Raw genomic sequence first — 16,311 nt, 5'->3', positions numbered from 1 at the left:
CAAGCTAATGTTAGATTTGCCCTCCACTCTAGTTTATGGCTAGTGTTTTTGGAACCAGAAAAACAAAACAAAGGGGTAAAAAAAGAAAGAAAGCAAAGTCTGTATGTAACTCGAGTTAGAGAAGTACAGGAACAAATATACCAAGTTGGCAGTGCTCAAAGTCCCATTCAACTTCAAAATAGTATACCTGATAGAGTTTCACAAACCTTTCTCCTTTCTAGCCTGCTCTTTATTAAGTTGAAATACCAAAACCATTCTGAGAGCTTTGAATACCCCTGTAAGGTCTAGAGCCAGAGGCATGCCCCACTCCCATTTCTTTATATTTTCTGAGTTCCCAACGTCAGAAGAAGGATCAGTAAAGGAAAGGAGACAAGGAAGTCAACTCCCCAGCAGTGTTTTCTTCCCCTTTGGTGTTTTGCAGAAAAGTTGAAGAGATGCCAATGATTCTTAACCAACCAAAAGCAGCGTTAGAATTCTGTCTAGGTATTCTTAAACTCCTGACTGGGCAGTGTTCCACCTTCCACACTGCAGTCCATCTTTCAGTCAATACTGTGTGCGTGCTAAGTTCCTCAGTTGTGTCCGACTCTTTGCAACCATAAGGACTGTAGCCTGCCAGGCTCTTCTGTCCATGAGATTGTTCAGGCAAGAATACTGGAGTGGATTGCCATGTGATCCTCCAGATGATCTTCCTGACCCAGGGATCGAACCCATTTCCTGTTTTGGCAGGTGGGTTCTTTACCACTAGCACCACCTGGAAATCCTACTTACGCTAGATAAATAGGCTCGCCATAGTTTATTATTGTGTTGTCCTCACAAGCTAGTATTCAAGGAGCCTTCCCTGACCACTTCCTTGGGACTCTTGGAAATAAACATAAAAACAGTTTAAATGACTGGTTAAAAACCTATGAAATACAGTTATTATTCTGGATGGGAGGGATTGGGGGCAGGGGAGGGGAGAGTAAATAATCATATGTCTTCAGTTGAGAACATCACAAGAATTTCCAGGACATGAACTCACTCACATTCATAGGCCAAGAACAGAAGACAACTAAAAAAACCTCTGCAGAGGCACAACATTTCCTCTTCATTCCCTTGGAAGGTAGAGATCTATGATACTCCTTTTTAATAATCATCCCCAAATTCTGTTTCTGTGCCCAACACAATAAAGTGTTTCCAAGTACAGAGTGTCAGATAGGTGAAGAACAAACAGCCTCTGCAAAATAGTTTGAAGCATGTAAAAGGTAGATTATTGAGGGCAGTACTTAGGAAATGCCAAGTTATTTGAAATTATTGTGTCCTACATGACAGCTCTGTGACCTGTCTCATGTTAGGGAGCCTTTCGGGGTTTCCTCCTCTGAAACTGAAGTAGTTCTACAAGCTTCATAATTTCATGACTTGTTCCTTCTGTCCTGTATGAGAGAACTGTCTCAGAAGACCTTGTGTAGTGAGTAATCCTTTGTCAGTTACGATTTTGCCAGTCATAGTTTTGTCACAATGTGGTTTTCTCTTTGTATGCCTAAATTTTACAGTCTGTGATCTCTGTGTATGAATGTATGGTTGAGTTTAGTTCCTTGAAACCAAAGAACTTCATCACAGTTATCCCTACCCTCATCTCCATTCCTACCGCAATCTTAAAGTCAGATGGCAAGGGACAGGAAGTCTGCCGTTCTCATCCCCTGTGTATATGATGAGGGGAGAATAACAGTTGGAGGCCAGGCCTAGAAAAACCATGCCCTTGTTTTCTGGAAAGACCAGATGAGTTGGAGGCCAGGCCTAGAAAAACCATGCCCTTGTTTTCTGGAAAGACCAGATGGTTACTAAGAATGTTGCCAAGCTTGCAAAAATGATACCAGTGGGAAAAGCAAATACAGGAAAGTGTTGAATCTCAATAAAGGCTATATCAAGAACATTAAAAAAAGAAGTGTGGTTAACATAAACTCCATCTTCCACAGAAGATCATGGCTTTCAGAATATTAGCTCATGAACAACTAAGGAAAAAGATTCTTTTCTGCTTTTATAACCAATTTTGTTGTTTTATTCTCTTGAAAATTCCCTACCCTTGGACTCCCAATCAAGGTTTTATCTACATAGCACTTCTCTGGAATGTAATCATCTCCGTCACCAGTTGGTGAGAGATTACCGTAACAAATACTGAAAACACGCACATAGATCCTCATGAATAATGTTTTTGAGAGCTAGCCAAAAAGGAAGACATAGGTTTACCTTTATTTGTGTGTTTATTTGTAGTTTTATTAAGAGAAAAAACATTTTCAGTCAGTTCAGTCATTCAGTTGTGTCCAGCTCTTTGCGACCCCATGAACCGCAGCACGCCAGGCCTCCCTGTCCATCACAAACTCCTGGAGTTCACCCAAACCCATGTCTCTTGAGTCCGTGATGCCATCCAACCATCTCATCCTCTGTCATCCACTTCTCCTCCTGCCCTCAATCTTTCCCAGCATCAGGGTCTTTTCAAATGAGTCAGCTTTTCGCATCAGGTGCCCAAAGTATTGGAGTTTCAACTTCAACATCAGTCCCACCAATGAACACCCAGGACTGATCTACTTTAGGATGGACTGGTTGGATCTCCTTGCAGTCCAAGGAACTCTCAAGAGTCTTCACCAACACCACAGTTCAAAAACATCAATTCTTCGGTGCTCAGTTTTCTTTATAGGCCAACTCTCACATCCATACATGACCACTGGAAAAACCATAGCCTTGACTAGACGGACCTTTGTTGGCAAAGTAATGTCTCTGCTTTTCAATATGCTGTCTAGGTTGGTCATAACTTTCCTTCCAAGGAGTAAGCGTCTTTTAATTTCATGGCTGCAGTTACCATCTGTAGTGATTTTGGAGCCCCACAAAATAAAGTTAGCCACTGTTTCCACTGTTTCCCCAGCTATTTGCCATGAAATGATGGGACTGGATGCCATGATCTTCGTTTTCTGAATGTTGAGCTTTAAGCCAACTTTTCACTCTCCTCTTTGACTTTCATCAAGAGGCTCTTTAGTTCTTCACTTTCTGCCATAAGGGTGGTGTCATCTGCATATCTGAGGTTATTGATATTTCTCCTGGCAATCTTGATTCCAGCTTATGCTTCCTCCAGCCCAGCGTTTCTCATGATGTACTCTGCATATAAGTTAAATAAGCAGGGTGACAATATACAGCCTTGACGAACTCCTTTTCCTATTTGTTCCATGTCCAGTTCTAACTGTTGCTTCCTGACCTGCATACAGGTTTCTCAAGAGGCAGGTCAGATGGTCTGTTATTCCCATGTCTTTCAGAATTTTCCACAGTTTATTGTGATCCACACAGTCAAAGGCTTTAACATAGTCAATAAAGCAGAAATAGATGTTTTTCTGGAACTCTCTTGCTTTTTCCATGATCCAGTGGATGTTGGCAATTTGATCTCTGGTTACTCTGCCTTTTCTAAAACCAGCTTGAACATCTGGAAGTTCATGGTTCACGTATTGCTGAAGCCTGGCTTGAATAATTTTAAGCATTACTTTACTAGCGTGTGAGTTGAGTGCAATTGTACGGTAGTTTGAGCATTCTTTGGCATTGCCTTTCCTTGGGACTGGAATGAAAACTGAGCTTTTCTAGTCCTGTGGCCACTGCTGAGTTTTCCAAATTTGCTGGCATATTGAATGCAGCACTTTAACAGCATCATGTTTCAGGATTTGAAATAGCTCAACTGGAATTTCATCACCTCCACTAGCTTTGTTCATAGTGATGATTCCTAAAGCCCACTTGACTTCACATTCCAGGATGTCTGGCTCTAGGTGAGTGATCACACCATCGTGATTATCTGGGTCGTGGAGATCTTTTTTGTACAGTTCTTCTGTGTATTCTTGCCATCTCTTCTTAATATCTTCTGCTTCTGTTAGATCTCTACCATTTCTGTCCTTTATCGAGCCCATCTTTGCATGAAATGTTCCCTCGGTATCTTTAATTTTCTTGAAGAGATCTCTAGTCTTTCCCATTCTATTGTTTTCCTCTATTTCTTTGCACTGGTTACTGAGGAAGGCTTTCTTATCTCTCCTTGCTATTCTTTGGAACTCTGCATTCAAATGGATATATCTTTCCTATTCTCCTTTGCTTTTTGCTTCCCTTCTTTTCACAGCTATTTGTAAGGCCTCCTCAGATAGCCATTTTGCTTTTTTGAATTTCTTTTTCTTGGGGATGGTCTTGATTCCTGTTTCCTGTACAATGTCACGAACCTCTGTCCATAGTTCATCAGGCACTCTGTCTTTCAGATCTAGTCCCTTAAATCTATTTCTCACTTCCACTATATAGTCATAAGGGATTTGATTTAGGTCATACCTGAATGGTCTAGTGGTTTTCTCCACTTTCTTAAATTTAAGTCTGAATTTGGCAATAGGGAGTTCAAAATCTCATTCTCTAGGTAGTGAATTCAGGAGTAAGTAACTCCACACTTGTTCTGCGTAGTCCAATTTATTGTTAATTTTGTTGTCTGTTAACATACTGGGAGTTATGTTATTCTAGAACACATCTCTGTCACAGATAACAAACCAGCATTCATATAGGTAAGACACATCATTTACCTTGATGAAGACAGTGTTATAGAAATAATTAGGAAGATCTAGTTATATTATCTAGAAAGATAGAATTTCAAGGAATCACACTCTTTCAGGATCAAAAGGAATATTAAAGTCATTGCATCTTCAACCAAAGACAATATGGAGCTGTAGAAAGACTATATGCTCTGGAATCAGAGGACCTGGATCAAATCACAGCTTTGCAACTTAGCTGTGTGTTTGGGGTAATTTACTTAACATCCTTGAGCCTAGTTTCCTCACCTATAAAATGGGAATAGTGACTACATTATAGGGTTGTTGAAAGGATTGAAGATAATGTATGTAAAAGACAGACACAATAAACATTAGTAAATGACTGTGGTTGTTGTGAACATAAATGTCCCACCAGCTGGTCATTAAGCTTATTTGAATGTTCCCAGTGACAAGGAATTCACTAATTGTTCAGGTAGCCCATCTCTTAGTTACTCTTCAGAGTTAGTCCTTCCTTTTGCTGAGCCTAAATCTTTTCCCCTAGAATTTTTATCTATGGTTCTCAATCTTGCCTGTAAGGCTGAACAGAATAACCCTGTAAATCAATTAAGCATGTGATCTAGAAAGTAATATAGACTTTAAGAAAGGTGTGACCAGTATGGACACTAGAGGTTTGTCAACACAATTTAGGATCAAACTAGCTTCTTTTTTTCCTGAAACCCACTCTTTTATTATCTGTTAGTTAAAGTATGTCTGTCTTTTGCACTGGATAGAGCTGTAGCCATAGCTTGAGTCCTGCGTGCTGTACCTGTCAAGAGTTTTGAGAGAGACTCAAGTCCAGAAACTTACAATTAAATCTTTATTGTATTAATTAACAAACTGACAAAATTCCACTTGAGACATACAAATAGAATTTGAGTATTTAATCATATGTAATGTGGCATACCTGTAAGATCACGTAGCCAAAAGTGGAAAAGAACATAGTGCTCTTTATTGAACAAACACCAAAATGGTATTTAATATATGTCAAGCACTGCTGTAAGTGCTTTTCACATATTAAAGTATTTAATTCTCAACTAATAATAACCCTATGAATTAAATATTATTATCTTCAGAAAAGGAAAATGCGGCACAGAAAGATTAAGCAACTTATCCAGGTTGAATAGCTAGTAAGTAGCAGAATTTGAATCTGAATTCTAGCTAGTAAGAGCTAAAATTCGAACCAGGTTGTCTAGTTCCAGAGTCTGTGTTCATACAAATGCCCTGTTCCCAAATTTGTCAAAATTTAGAAAAATTCTATTACATGGATTATTCAGACTCCTTAAAAGCAAGAAAAACGCTGCTGGATTTACAACCTACTGTATAAAAGCACTATTAGAGTATACTTTTTGAGTGATATGGATTTGATTTATGAGAATACAAAACATTGACTGGAAACAATATCTAGCCTCATTCATTCTGATTCAGACTATGCTTCTAATGATTGATTTTATATTTTAGCTATATAATAAAGAGGGAATTGATGAATGCCTCTGAGTTTTGGTCTTCTGTTATATACTTATTCTGCTGAATATTGTTTTCAAATATTAAGACAGCAATACATCATGTAGAGTTTTATTTTTAAATTAACATGAAGTTGATGATGTGTACATACTTGCATGAGTGTACAGTTCTTTAATTTAATACAATAGATTCATATAACCACTGCCAAAATCAAGATATCTGACAGTTTCATTATCCTAAGAAGCTCCATTGTATTACCCCTTTGTAGTTCCCTCCTCAACCCTTGGCAGCCGTGGATCTAATCTCCATCACTATTAGTTTTTTCTTTTTGAGAATGTTATGTGTAAATTCAGTCATACAGTATGTAACTTTTTGAGACTGACTTCTTTACTTAGCATGCCTTTGAGATTCATCTGAGATGTTGCATATGTCGATGCGTTATTCATTTTCATTGCTGAGTAGTATTCCATTGTAGAAATGTACTGCAGCTTGTCTACTCATTTGTTGAAGGATATTTAAGTTGTTTCCAGTTTTTGGTAATTGTGAATAGACCTGCTATAAACATTTGTGTGTAGATTCTTGTGTGAACAGAAGTTTTTATTTCCTTAAAGTGAATACCCAGTAGTGGGTTCTCTCAGAGAAGGCGATGGCTCCTCACTCCAGTACTTCTGCCTGGAAAATCCCGTGGACGGAGGGGCCTGGTGGGCTGCAGTCCATGGGGTCGCTAAGAGTCAGGCACGACTGAGAGACTTCACTTTCACTTCTCACTTTCATGCATTGGAGAAGGAGGTGGCAGCCCACTCCAGTGTTCTTGCCTGGAGAATCCCAGGGACGGAAGCCTGGTGGGCTGCCGTCTATGGGGCCGCACGGAGTCGGACATGACTGAAGCGACTTAGCAGCAGCAGCAGCAGCAGCAGCAGTAGGTTTGCTAGGTCATTGTTTTTATGAGAGACTCATGTGTTCAAGAGTATTTTTAACTTTATAAGAGAATGCCAAACTGTTTTCCCCAATCACTATTCCGTTTTGCATTTCCATGAGAATGTATGAGCATTCTATTTGTTTTGCATCCTCACCAGAACTTGTTATTATCAATATTTAAAATTTGAGGTGTTCTAAAAGGTACCTCATTATGATAATGTACTGTATAGTACATGGTCTGCACATACTATAGTAGTATTTACTACTGTAAAAAAAAAAAAAAAACCTGTGAGTTAGTGGACCTGTGCAGTTCAAACTCGAATTGTTTAAGGGTCAACTGTGTTCAGTTTTATCTGTTGTGGTTTTCTATGCATGCATGCATGCGTGCTAAGTTGCTTCAGTTGTGTCTGACTCTGTGACCCCATGGACTGCAGCCCACCAGGCTCCTCTGTCTATGGAATTTTTCAGGCAAGAATACTGGAGTGGGTTGCCATGCCCTCCTCCAAGGGATCTTCCCAACCCAGGGATCCGAGACTCTTTATGTTTACCTGCATTGGCAGGCAGGTTCTTTACCATAGTGCTATGTGGGAAGCCTGATTTGACAATATGTCTTTATTAAAATATAAATGTTTATTATTCACAATTTCCTTAGAATAAATATATTTTAGCACTTTAAGTACATGTAGAAGTGTTTGCATCATTTAGATACCTTTACACTCCCTTCTTTATGTTATAGTTGTCTTGTAGATTTCATTTGCATACACTGAAAACATACATTGGAACTCGAAAATAGTCTATTTTATTTACCTATTTACTATTTCTCTTCTTCATGTTCCAAGTTTCCTTCTGGTATACTTTGCCTTCTATCTAAAGATACTCCTTTATTAATTCTTTAGAGCAGGTCTTCTGGAAATGAATTATCTTTGTTTTCCTTCTCTGAGAATGTATTTATTTGAACTTCATGAAGGAATCTTTGCTGGATTTAGAAACTCCAGGTTGACAGGGTTGTTTTTATTTCCCTAGCACATCAAGTTGTCCCACTTAATCCTACCCTTCATGAATCCTGATAAGAATTTTCCAGTCATTTGAAATTGTTGTTCCCCCTGTAAGTAATGTGTCATTTTCTTTCTAGCTGCTTTAAAGATTTTTTTTTGTCTTCAATTTTCATCAGTTTGATTATGATATATTTGGGCATGAGCTTTTTGGGATTTATCCTGTCTTCTTGAATCTGTAAGTTTATGTTTTTCGCCAAACTTGAGAACTTTTCGGTCCTTTTTATCAAATGTATTTTACTGCATTGTATTTTTTTTTCTCCTCTTCTTCTGACCTCCAGTGGCAAATACTAGATCTTTCGGTTTTGTCCCACTCATCTTTGAGGTGCTGTTCATTCTTTTTCCCACCCTGTGTTTTTTACTTTGTTCAAATTGAGTGATTTTTGTTGTTATCTTCAAATTCACTGACTCTTTCCTGTGTCATCTCCATTCTGTGATTGAAGCCATTCAGTGGCTTCTCTTTTATTTTACTTACTGTAGTTTAAAAATTTTATTTGTTTATTTATATGGCTGCGTTGGGTCTTAGTTGTGACACAGGAGATCTTTGCTGTGTCATGTGGGATCTTTCATTGTGGCACATGGACTGTACCATGCAGTTCTGCTCATTTTGCTTGAGGGTAGGTTATGCTCAAAATCCTTCAAGCTAGCCTTCAGCGATACATGAACTGAGAACTTCCAGATGTACAAGCTAGGTTTAGAAAAGACAAGAGGAACCAGAGATCCAATTGCCAGCTGGTACACAGGCTTCATTGCTCTGCAGCATGTGAGATCCTAATATCCCAACCTGGTATCAAACCCATGTCCACCACATTGAAAGGCAAATTCCCAACCACTGGACAATCAAGGAAATTCTTATTTATTAAATTAAAATTATTCCATTTTGTTTTCCAAAGGGAACATTACATTTTCCTAAAAATTTTTCAGTTCTGAAATGTTAGTTTAGTTCTTCATATCTTCTACTTCTTTGCGTTCCTTTCAGGAGTGTTTTCTCTTACTTCCTGCTGCTGCTGCTAAGTTACTTCAGTTGTGTCCAACTCTGTGCGACCCCATAGACGGCAGCCCACCAGGCTGCCCCATTCCTGGGATTCTCCAGGCAAGAACACTGGAGTGGGTTGCCATTTCCTTCTCCAACGCATGAAAGTGAAAAGTGAAAGTGAAGTCGCTCAGTCGTGTCTGACTCTTTGAGACCCCATGGACTGCAGCCCACCAGGCTCCTCCATCCATGGGATTTTCCAGGCAAGAGTACTGGAGTGGGGTGCCATTGCCTTCTCTGCTTACTTCCTAGTATGCTTTAATAATAACTGCATTAAAGCCTTCATTAGCTGATTTCAGCATCTGTGTTATCTAAGTGTTGGCCCCTGAATTGTCTTTCCCCAAAGAAAGGCAATGCCAAAGAACCCTCAAACTACTGCACAATTGCACTCATCTCACACGCTAGTAAAGTAATGCTCAAAATTCTCCAAGCCAGGCTTCAGCAATATGTGAACCGTGAACTTCCTGATGTTCAAGCTGGTTTTAGAAAAGGCAGAGGAACCAGAGATCAAATTTCTAACATCCACTGGATCATGGAAAAAGCAAGAGAGTTCCAGAAAAACATCTATTTCTGCTTTATTGACTATGTTAAAGCCTTTGACTGTGTGGATCACAATAAACTGTGGAAAATTCTGAAAGACATGGGAATACCAGACCACCTGATCTGCCTCTTGAGAAATTTGTATGCAGGTCAGGAAGCAACAGTTAGAACTGGACATGGAACAACAGACTGGTTCCAAATAGGAAAAGGAGTTCGTCAAGGCTGTATATTGTCACCCTGTTTATTTAACTTATATGCAGAGTACATCAGGAGAAACGCTGGACTGGGAGAAACACAAGTTGGAATCAAGATTGCTGGGAGAAATATCAATAACCTCAGATATGCAGATGACATCACCCTTATGGCAGAAAGTGAAGAGGAACTCAAAAGCCTCTTGATGAAAGTGAAAGAGGAGAGTGAAAAAGTTGGCTTCAAGCTCAACATTCAGAAAACGAAGATCATGGCATCTGGTCCCACCACTTCATGGGAAATAGATGGGGAAACAGTGGAAACAGTGTCAGACTTTATTTTTCTGGGCTCCAAAATCACTACAGATGGTGACTGCAGCCATGAAATTAAAAGACGCTTACTCCTTGGAAGGAAAGTTATGACCAACCTAGAGAGCATATTGAAAAGCAGAGACATTACTTTGCCAACAAAGGTTCATCTAGTCAAGGCTATGGTTTTTCCTGTGGTCATGTATGGATGTGAGAGTTGGACTGTGAAGAAGGCTGAGCGCCGAAGAATTGATGCTTTTGAACTGTGGTGTTGGAGAAGACTCTTGAGAGTCCCTTGGACTGCAAGGAGATCCAACCAGTCCATTCTGAAGGAGATCAGCCCTGAGATTTCTTTGGAAGGAATGATGCTAAAGCTGAAACTCGAGTACTTTGGCCACCTCATGCGAAGAGTTGACTCATTGGAAAAGACTCTGATGCTGGGAGGGATTGGAGGCGGGAGGAAAAGGGGACGACAGAGGATGAGATGGTTGGATGGCATCACTGACTGGATGGACATGAGTCTGAGTGAACTCTGGGAGTTGGTGATGGACAGGGAGGCCTGGCGTGCTGCGATTCATGGGGTCGAAAAGAGTCGGACATGACTGAGCAACTGATCTGATCTGATCTGATGTGAGTTTAGATTTTCCTGGTTGTTTTTATGCTGAATGATCTTTTTAATTAATCTATTAAGTTATTTTTGGCTGCGCTGGGTCACTGCTGTGCTGGGCTTTCTCTAGTTGTGGTGAGCAGAGGCTGCTCTAGTTGCGGTGCGCAGGTGTCTCACTGCAGTGACATCTCTTGTTGTGGCCTGCAGGCTCTAGATCATGGGCTTCAGTAGCTGTGGGTACATGGGCTTAGTTGCCCTGTGGCACGGGGAATCCTCCTGGAGCAGTGATCGAACCTGTGTGCCTGCATTGGCAGGTGGATTCTGCTGTATCTCCAGGGAAGTCCCATGAATAATTTTTAATTGTATCCTAGACATTTAAAATATTATAAGACTCTCAGTTTTGCTGAAATCCTGTGGAGAATATTGATTTTTGTTTGTTTGTTTTAGCAGGCAATAGAGCTGGTTGTGTTCAGGCCACAAATTTCAACTAAACTTTTATAGTTTGCAGTTTCAAAGTCAATTTTGTTTTCAAAATATTTGCAGTGCTATTAGGATCTATCTCCTATGTGTGCCACACCCATTTGGGGCCATGTGCAGTGGTAGATCCTTTAGTTTAATCGCAAAGTCTTTGTTATGCTGTTTAAGATCAGATTCACCTCTGTAGCTTGAAGGTGAGCCTAGGTGTTTACACTCACCTTCATTTACTTTCCTGAGCTCTCCCTGTCCATGATGTCTGGTGCTTTCTGGTTTCCTATGCTTCCTCACTTAGCCTTGCAGCCAGAAGGCTAGTGATTCAGTGATCTTGCTCTGGTGCCTACTCTCTGGAACTGTGCCATGTCCAGGGCCATCAGTAAATGGACAGAGGGGGAAAAAATCAACTGGCATTCTGCCCATTCTCCTGAGACCACAGTTTTTCCACAGAGGAAAGTTCCTCTAAGATTTTGGTGCCCGTTGTAGTCATTGCCACTGCTGGGCTGGCAGAATTTCCTGAGCTCTAGGGCACTAGAGAAAGTTGTTGTTGTTCACCTGCTAAGTAGTGTCCAACTCTTTGAGACCCAGTGGACTGCAGCACACCAGTCTTCCCTGTCCTTCACTATCTTTCCAGAGTTTGCTGAAACTCACGTCCATTGAGTAAGTGATGCCATCCAACCATCTCATCTTCTGTTGTCCCCTTCTTCTCTTGCCCTCAATCTTTCCCAGCATCAGGGTCTTTTCCAATGAGTTGGCTATTCCCATCAGGTAGCCACAGTGTTGGAGCTTCACCTTCAGCATCAATCCTTCCAATGAATATTCAAGGCTGATTTCCTTTAGGATTGACTGGTTTGATTTTCCTTGCTGTCCAAGGGACTCTCAAGAGTCTTGTCCAACACCACAGTTTGAAAGCATCAACAGAGACAAGAACAAAAAATGGCAGATTTCTCATAATCTTTCTGAGCATTAGGAGATGCTTGTCCTGCTCTTTAAGCCAGAACTAGAGGGCTTTTCCCAAAACTAGACTGATACCTTTAAAGAGCAAATTTTTTTTTGTTTAGTTATAACATTCTACAAATATATGTATTTTGATAACTTTAATATGTCTGTATTTTGGTTTAATATACTGCTTGATTATTTGGTTCCTAGTCCCCTTAACTAAATTTGCTTAATGTTTCACTGTAAATAACCTCAAGGCTAGGTGACCTAGGTCCTGTTTGGGCCAATTTTAGGTCTTTGGGAAGCTTACTTCAAAGACGTATGAGTAGAAGCCCAAAGTTCATTTCTTTCACTTATAGCATAGGAAAATTTGAGAAATCGGAGTAATGCTGAATAAATATATGTAACTGAATATAAGGAAGATAAAGGAAATTTGCTTATCTTTTACAGATACTAGTTTTAAATAAATTCATGTAAGAAAATAAGATAAATCACTAATAATTCTTACCCATAAAAAAGAAGAACAAGGCCACCTAATTGGAGAGGAACTAGGCTAGAACGAGGCTATTGTCTCAAATGGGCTGAAGACTCTAGATCAATGAGCTTTGGTACTTGAGGCAATTTAATGTTATGCTCCATCGCTTCTCACCAGATGGACTTCTTTCTTTTCTTTCAGTCCCCTGCTAATCTTTTCCATCTCATCTGTTCCCTTTTCTTTTCCCCTTCTTCATAATTTTGTTCCATCTATGAACTTGGTTAATCAGTAGAACAGGATTTAAAGAAGCAGCTGATCCTTGAAGGGAGGGCCTTTCCTTTATCCACCTTCATCCCCCATTTTTTCCTTGTACTCTATTTCATTCCCATCCCTCACCTACCTTCCCATAGGGTCCTTCCCCCCATGTTTGTGCTTTAGTTCTGCCACTGTTGGCTAGAAGACATGGCTTAACTCTGCTTGGATTACTTGGAATTAAAAAGGTTATTACTTATTCTAGAATAATAATACTGTAGTTTCCCTCTTCTACACTGCAGTTTTATTACAGCATTACATTGTTCCAGAGTTAATAAAGATAATTTGTGAAATCAAATCTCAGTTGTGATTTGGCCACTTCCATTTTAGAGACAAAAGGCAAATATGTTAAGACTTCCCTGGCGGTCCAGTGGTTGGGAACCTGCGTGCCAGTGCAGGGAACACAGGTTCAGTCTTTGGTCTGGGAAGACTGCCGCACATGCCGTGGGGCAGCGAAGCCGATGCACCACAACTATTGACTTCCACGCACCTGGAGCTAGTGCTGTACGACAGGAGAAGCCACCACAGTGAGAAGCCTGCACACCACAGAGAGAGAGGAAGCCCCACTCGCTGCAACTAGAAAAAGCCCACGTGCCGCAAGGAAGAGCCAGCGCAGCCAAAAATAAATAAATAATTTTAGAAGAGAAATGTTAGAAAATGATAATTTTGTTAGAACTTGGTGGAAAGAAACGTTAGCCTCTTGAATAAAATTAGGAGTCCACATTCTGGGGAATTTGGTTATTTTTATGCTGTAACTGAGGAAAAGATACATTACTATGTTTGCTTTATGATTAAAAAGGCCTCAGAGACCTTTTTTTCTTCTTTCCTTCAGGGCACAGATTATTAACTAAGTCTGACATCTGCTCTGTTAATGTTCCCTTTGGGAAACAAAATGGAAATAGTGATTAAGGTCTTTGCTGATAATGTTCCATACCAAAGTATAGAAAGAAAGGTTTATATAATGTGACATGGTAACAAAATATATGGATGATATTATTATCTGAGGATTGTACTATATCCAGCTGATAAGTTATATTTGTATGTTTAAGTATATATTTGAGACCATGTGCAGTCTTTTAGTCACTGAGTTTATAAATACTTAACTGAGAGTCTATCTGATACATAAAAAAAAAACTATGCTAGGCATTGTGAGAAGTACAGAGATTTACACCTTTGTATAAAGAATTGTTTTTTTAACCTCCAAGAAACTCCAGTGGGAAATGGGACATTGAACCAAAGACTGAGGTGCAGTTAGGAGTTGACAGTGCTTCAACTAGAGAGACGAGAGGTATACTGTACCTTCTGACAACTGTCAAATGAGGCTGATTCTTGAGAAGCCCTGTGACTTTGCTCTTCGTAGAGTTCAACTGGGCCTGTCTTCGTAGAAGACATTTTTCAGGAAGCTATTCTAGTCCATGGAGGAGGTGACATCTCCTGAACCTGGTCCCCACAGAGAATTTTGAATGGGAGGAAAAGGAGATGGTGTGTATTCTTGCTTATGTCATAATGTTGGACACATGACTTAAGAATGTGGCAGGTCAATGTGACTGGATCATTTCATTACCGCACTTTAGAGTGACTCGGAGGCAAATGCAGCTTGTTTAAACTCTTAACTGAAGCATTGGTATGATGTAAGATTATAGCAGTAAAAGATATAAAATGACTACTTATTGGGGACATCCTGAAGGACTGGGGGAATCCTTATTTTCTTATCATCTCTCATCTTGCAGTTGTTGATAGTAATTCATCATGTCTCAAATAACAGGGAAGGCATCAGAGGTAGCAATAAGGAGAATACAACCAAATAACATATAGGATCTAAACTCAGTAAAAACAGCTAATAGTGATCACTTATATAGTGTTTACTATGTGCCAGACTTGTTCTAGGTAATATATGCATATATCCTCACCTAATTCTCATAACAACCCTGTGAAGTAGGTACTGTGTTTTTTTTTTTTTTTTTTTTTACATGATTTATTTTTGGCTGTGCTGGGTCTTCATTGCTGCATGGGCTTTTCTCTAGTTGTGACGACTGAGGACTACTCTTCATTGCGGTGCCAGGGCTTCTCACTGTGGTGGCTGCTCTTATTGTGGAGCACAGGATTTAGGGCATGTGGGCTTCAGTAGTTGTGGCTGTACTGTGCTTGCCCCGTCGTGTCTGACTCTTTGCAACCCCATACACTGTAGCCCACCAGGCTTCTCTGTCCATGGGGATTCTCCAGGCAAGAATACTGGAGTGGGTTGCCATGCCCTCCTCCAGGGGATCTTCCTGACCCAGGGATTGAACCCTCATCTCTTATGTCTCCTGCATTAGCAATTGAGTTCTTTACCATTAGCGCCACCTGGGAAGCCCAAGTGTAATTGTGGCACTTGGGCTCAATAGTTGTGGTTCCCAGGCTCTAGAGCACAGTCTCAACAGTTACAGCCCACAGGCTTAGTTGTTCTGCAGCACGTGCGATCTTCCTGGACCAGCGATCAAACCCATGTCTCCTGCATTGGCAGGTGGGTTCTTTACCACTGAGCCACCAGGGAGGCCCTGAGGTAGGTACTATTATTATCCCCATTTTACAGATGAGGACGTGGGGATATGAGAGATTATGTAGCTCCCTGAAGATCCCACAACTGTTAAGTGGCAGGGTAATATTTGAGAGCAGACAGTCTGACTCCAGAAACGGTGCTTTTAACCTCCATGCTAACTAACCTTTCAAGGAATTTATAATCTCAGTATACAGAGTTCAGTACCTCCCCTTTCAGGGTAAGGCAGTGAGGAATGGTATATGCTGCTGCTGCTAAGTCACTTCAGTCGTGTCCGACTCTGTGCGACCCCATAGATGGCAGCCCACCAGGCTCCCACATCCCTGGGATTCTCCAGGCAAGAACACTGGAGTGGGTTGCCATTTCCTTCTCCAATGCATGAAAGTGAAAAGTGAAAGTGAAGTCGCTCAGTCGTGTCCGACTCTTAGCGACCCCATGGACTGCAGCCTTCCAGGCTCCTCTGTCCATGGGATTTTCCAGGCAAGAGTACTGGAGTGGGGTGCCATCGCCTTCTCCAGGAATGGTGTATAGGGAAGCAAAATTGACTCAGATTATGTGTTTCCTATAAACTAACACCAAGGGTGTCTGACTCAAGAAATGTTTTCTAGTTTGTGCTCCAGAGAGAATGGAGTTATTCTCTCCATTTAATACTCTCCAGAGAGTATTAAATGCAGCAGAATGTTGGATATGTTTACCAGTGGATATCCATTTAGTTTCATTTTATGGCCACAGCTACAATCCTGCATCTTCCTTTCATATATGCATTATGAGGATTAATGATTACATCAGCCTGATAACATTTTCTTTTCCCCCTTGCTGTGTCCTTTGGTGGAGGTACTTGTATGAAGGCTGCTTTACTATGGAGGTGTGGTTCTATATGGGCATGCTTGGGGAACTGAGGG

This window comes from Bos indicus x Bos taurus, chromosome 26 (assembly GCF_003369695.1).
Source record: "Bos indicus x Bos taurus breed Angus x Brahman F1 hybrid chromosome 26, Bos_hybrid_MaternalHap_v2.0, whole genome shotgun sequence".
In the NCBI taxonomy this organism is placed as follows: domain Eukaryota; kingdom Metazoa; phylum Chordata; class Mammalia; order Artiodactyla; family Bovidae; genus Bos; species Bos indicus x Bos taurus.
The sequence above is the reverse complement of the archived record's forward strand: the minus strand, read 5'-3'. Positions refer to the sequence as shown.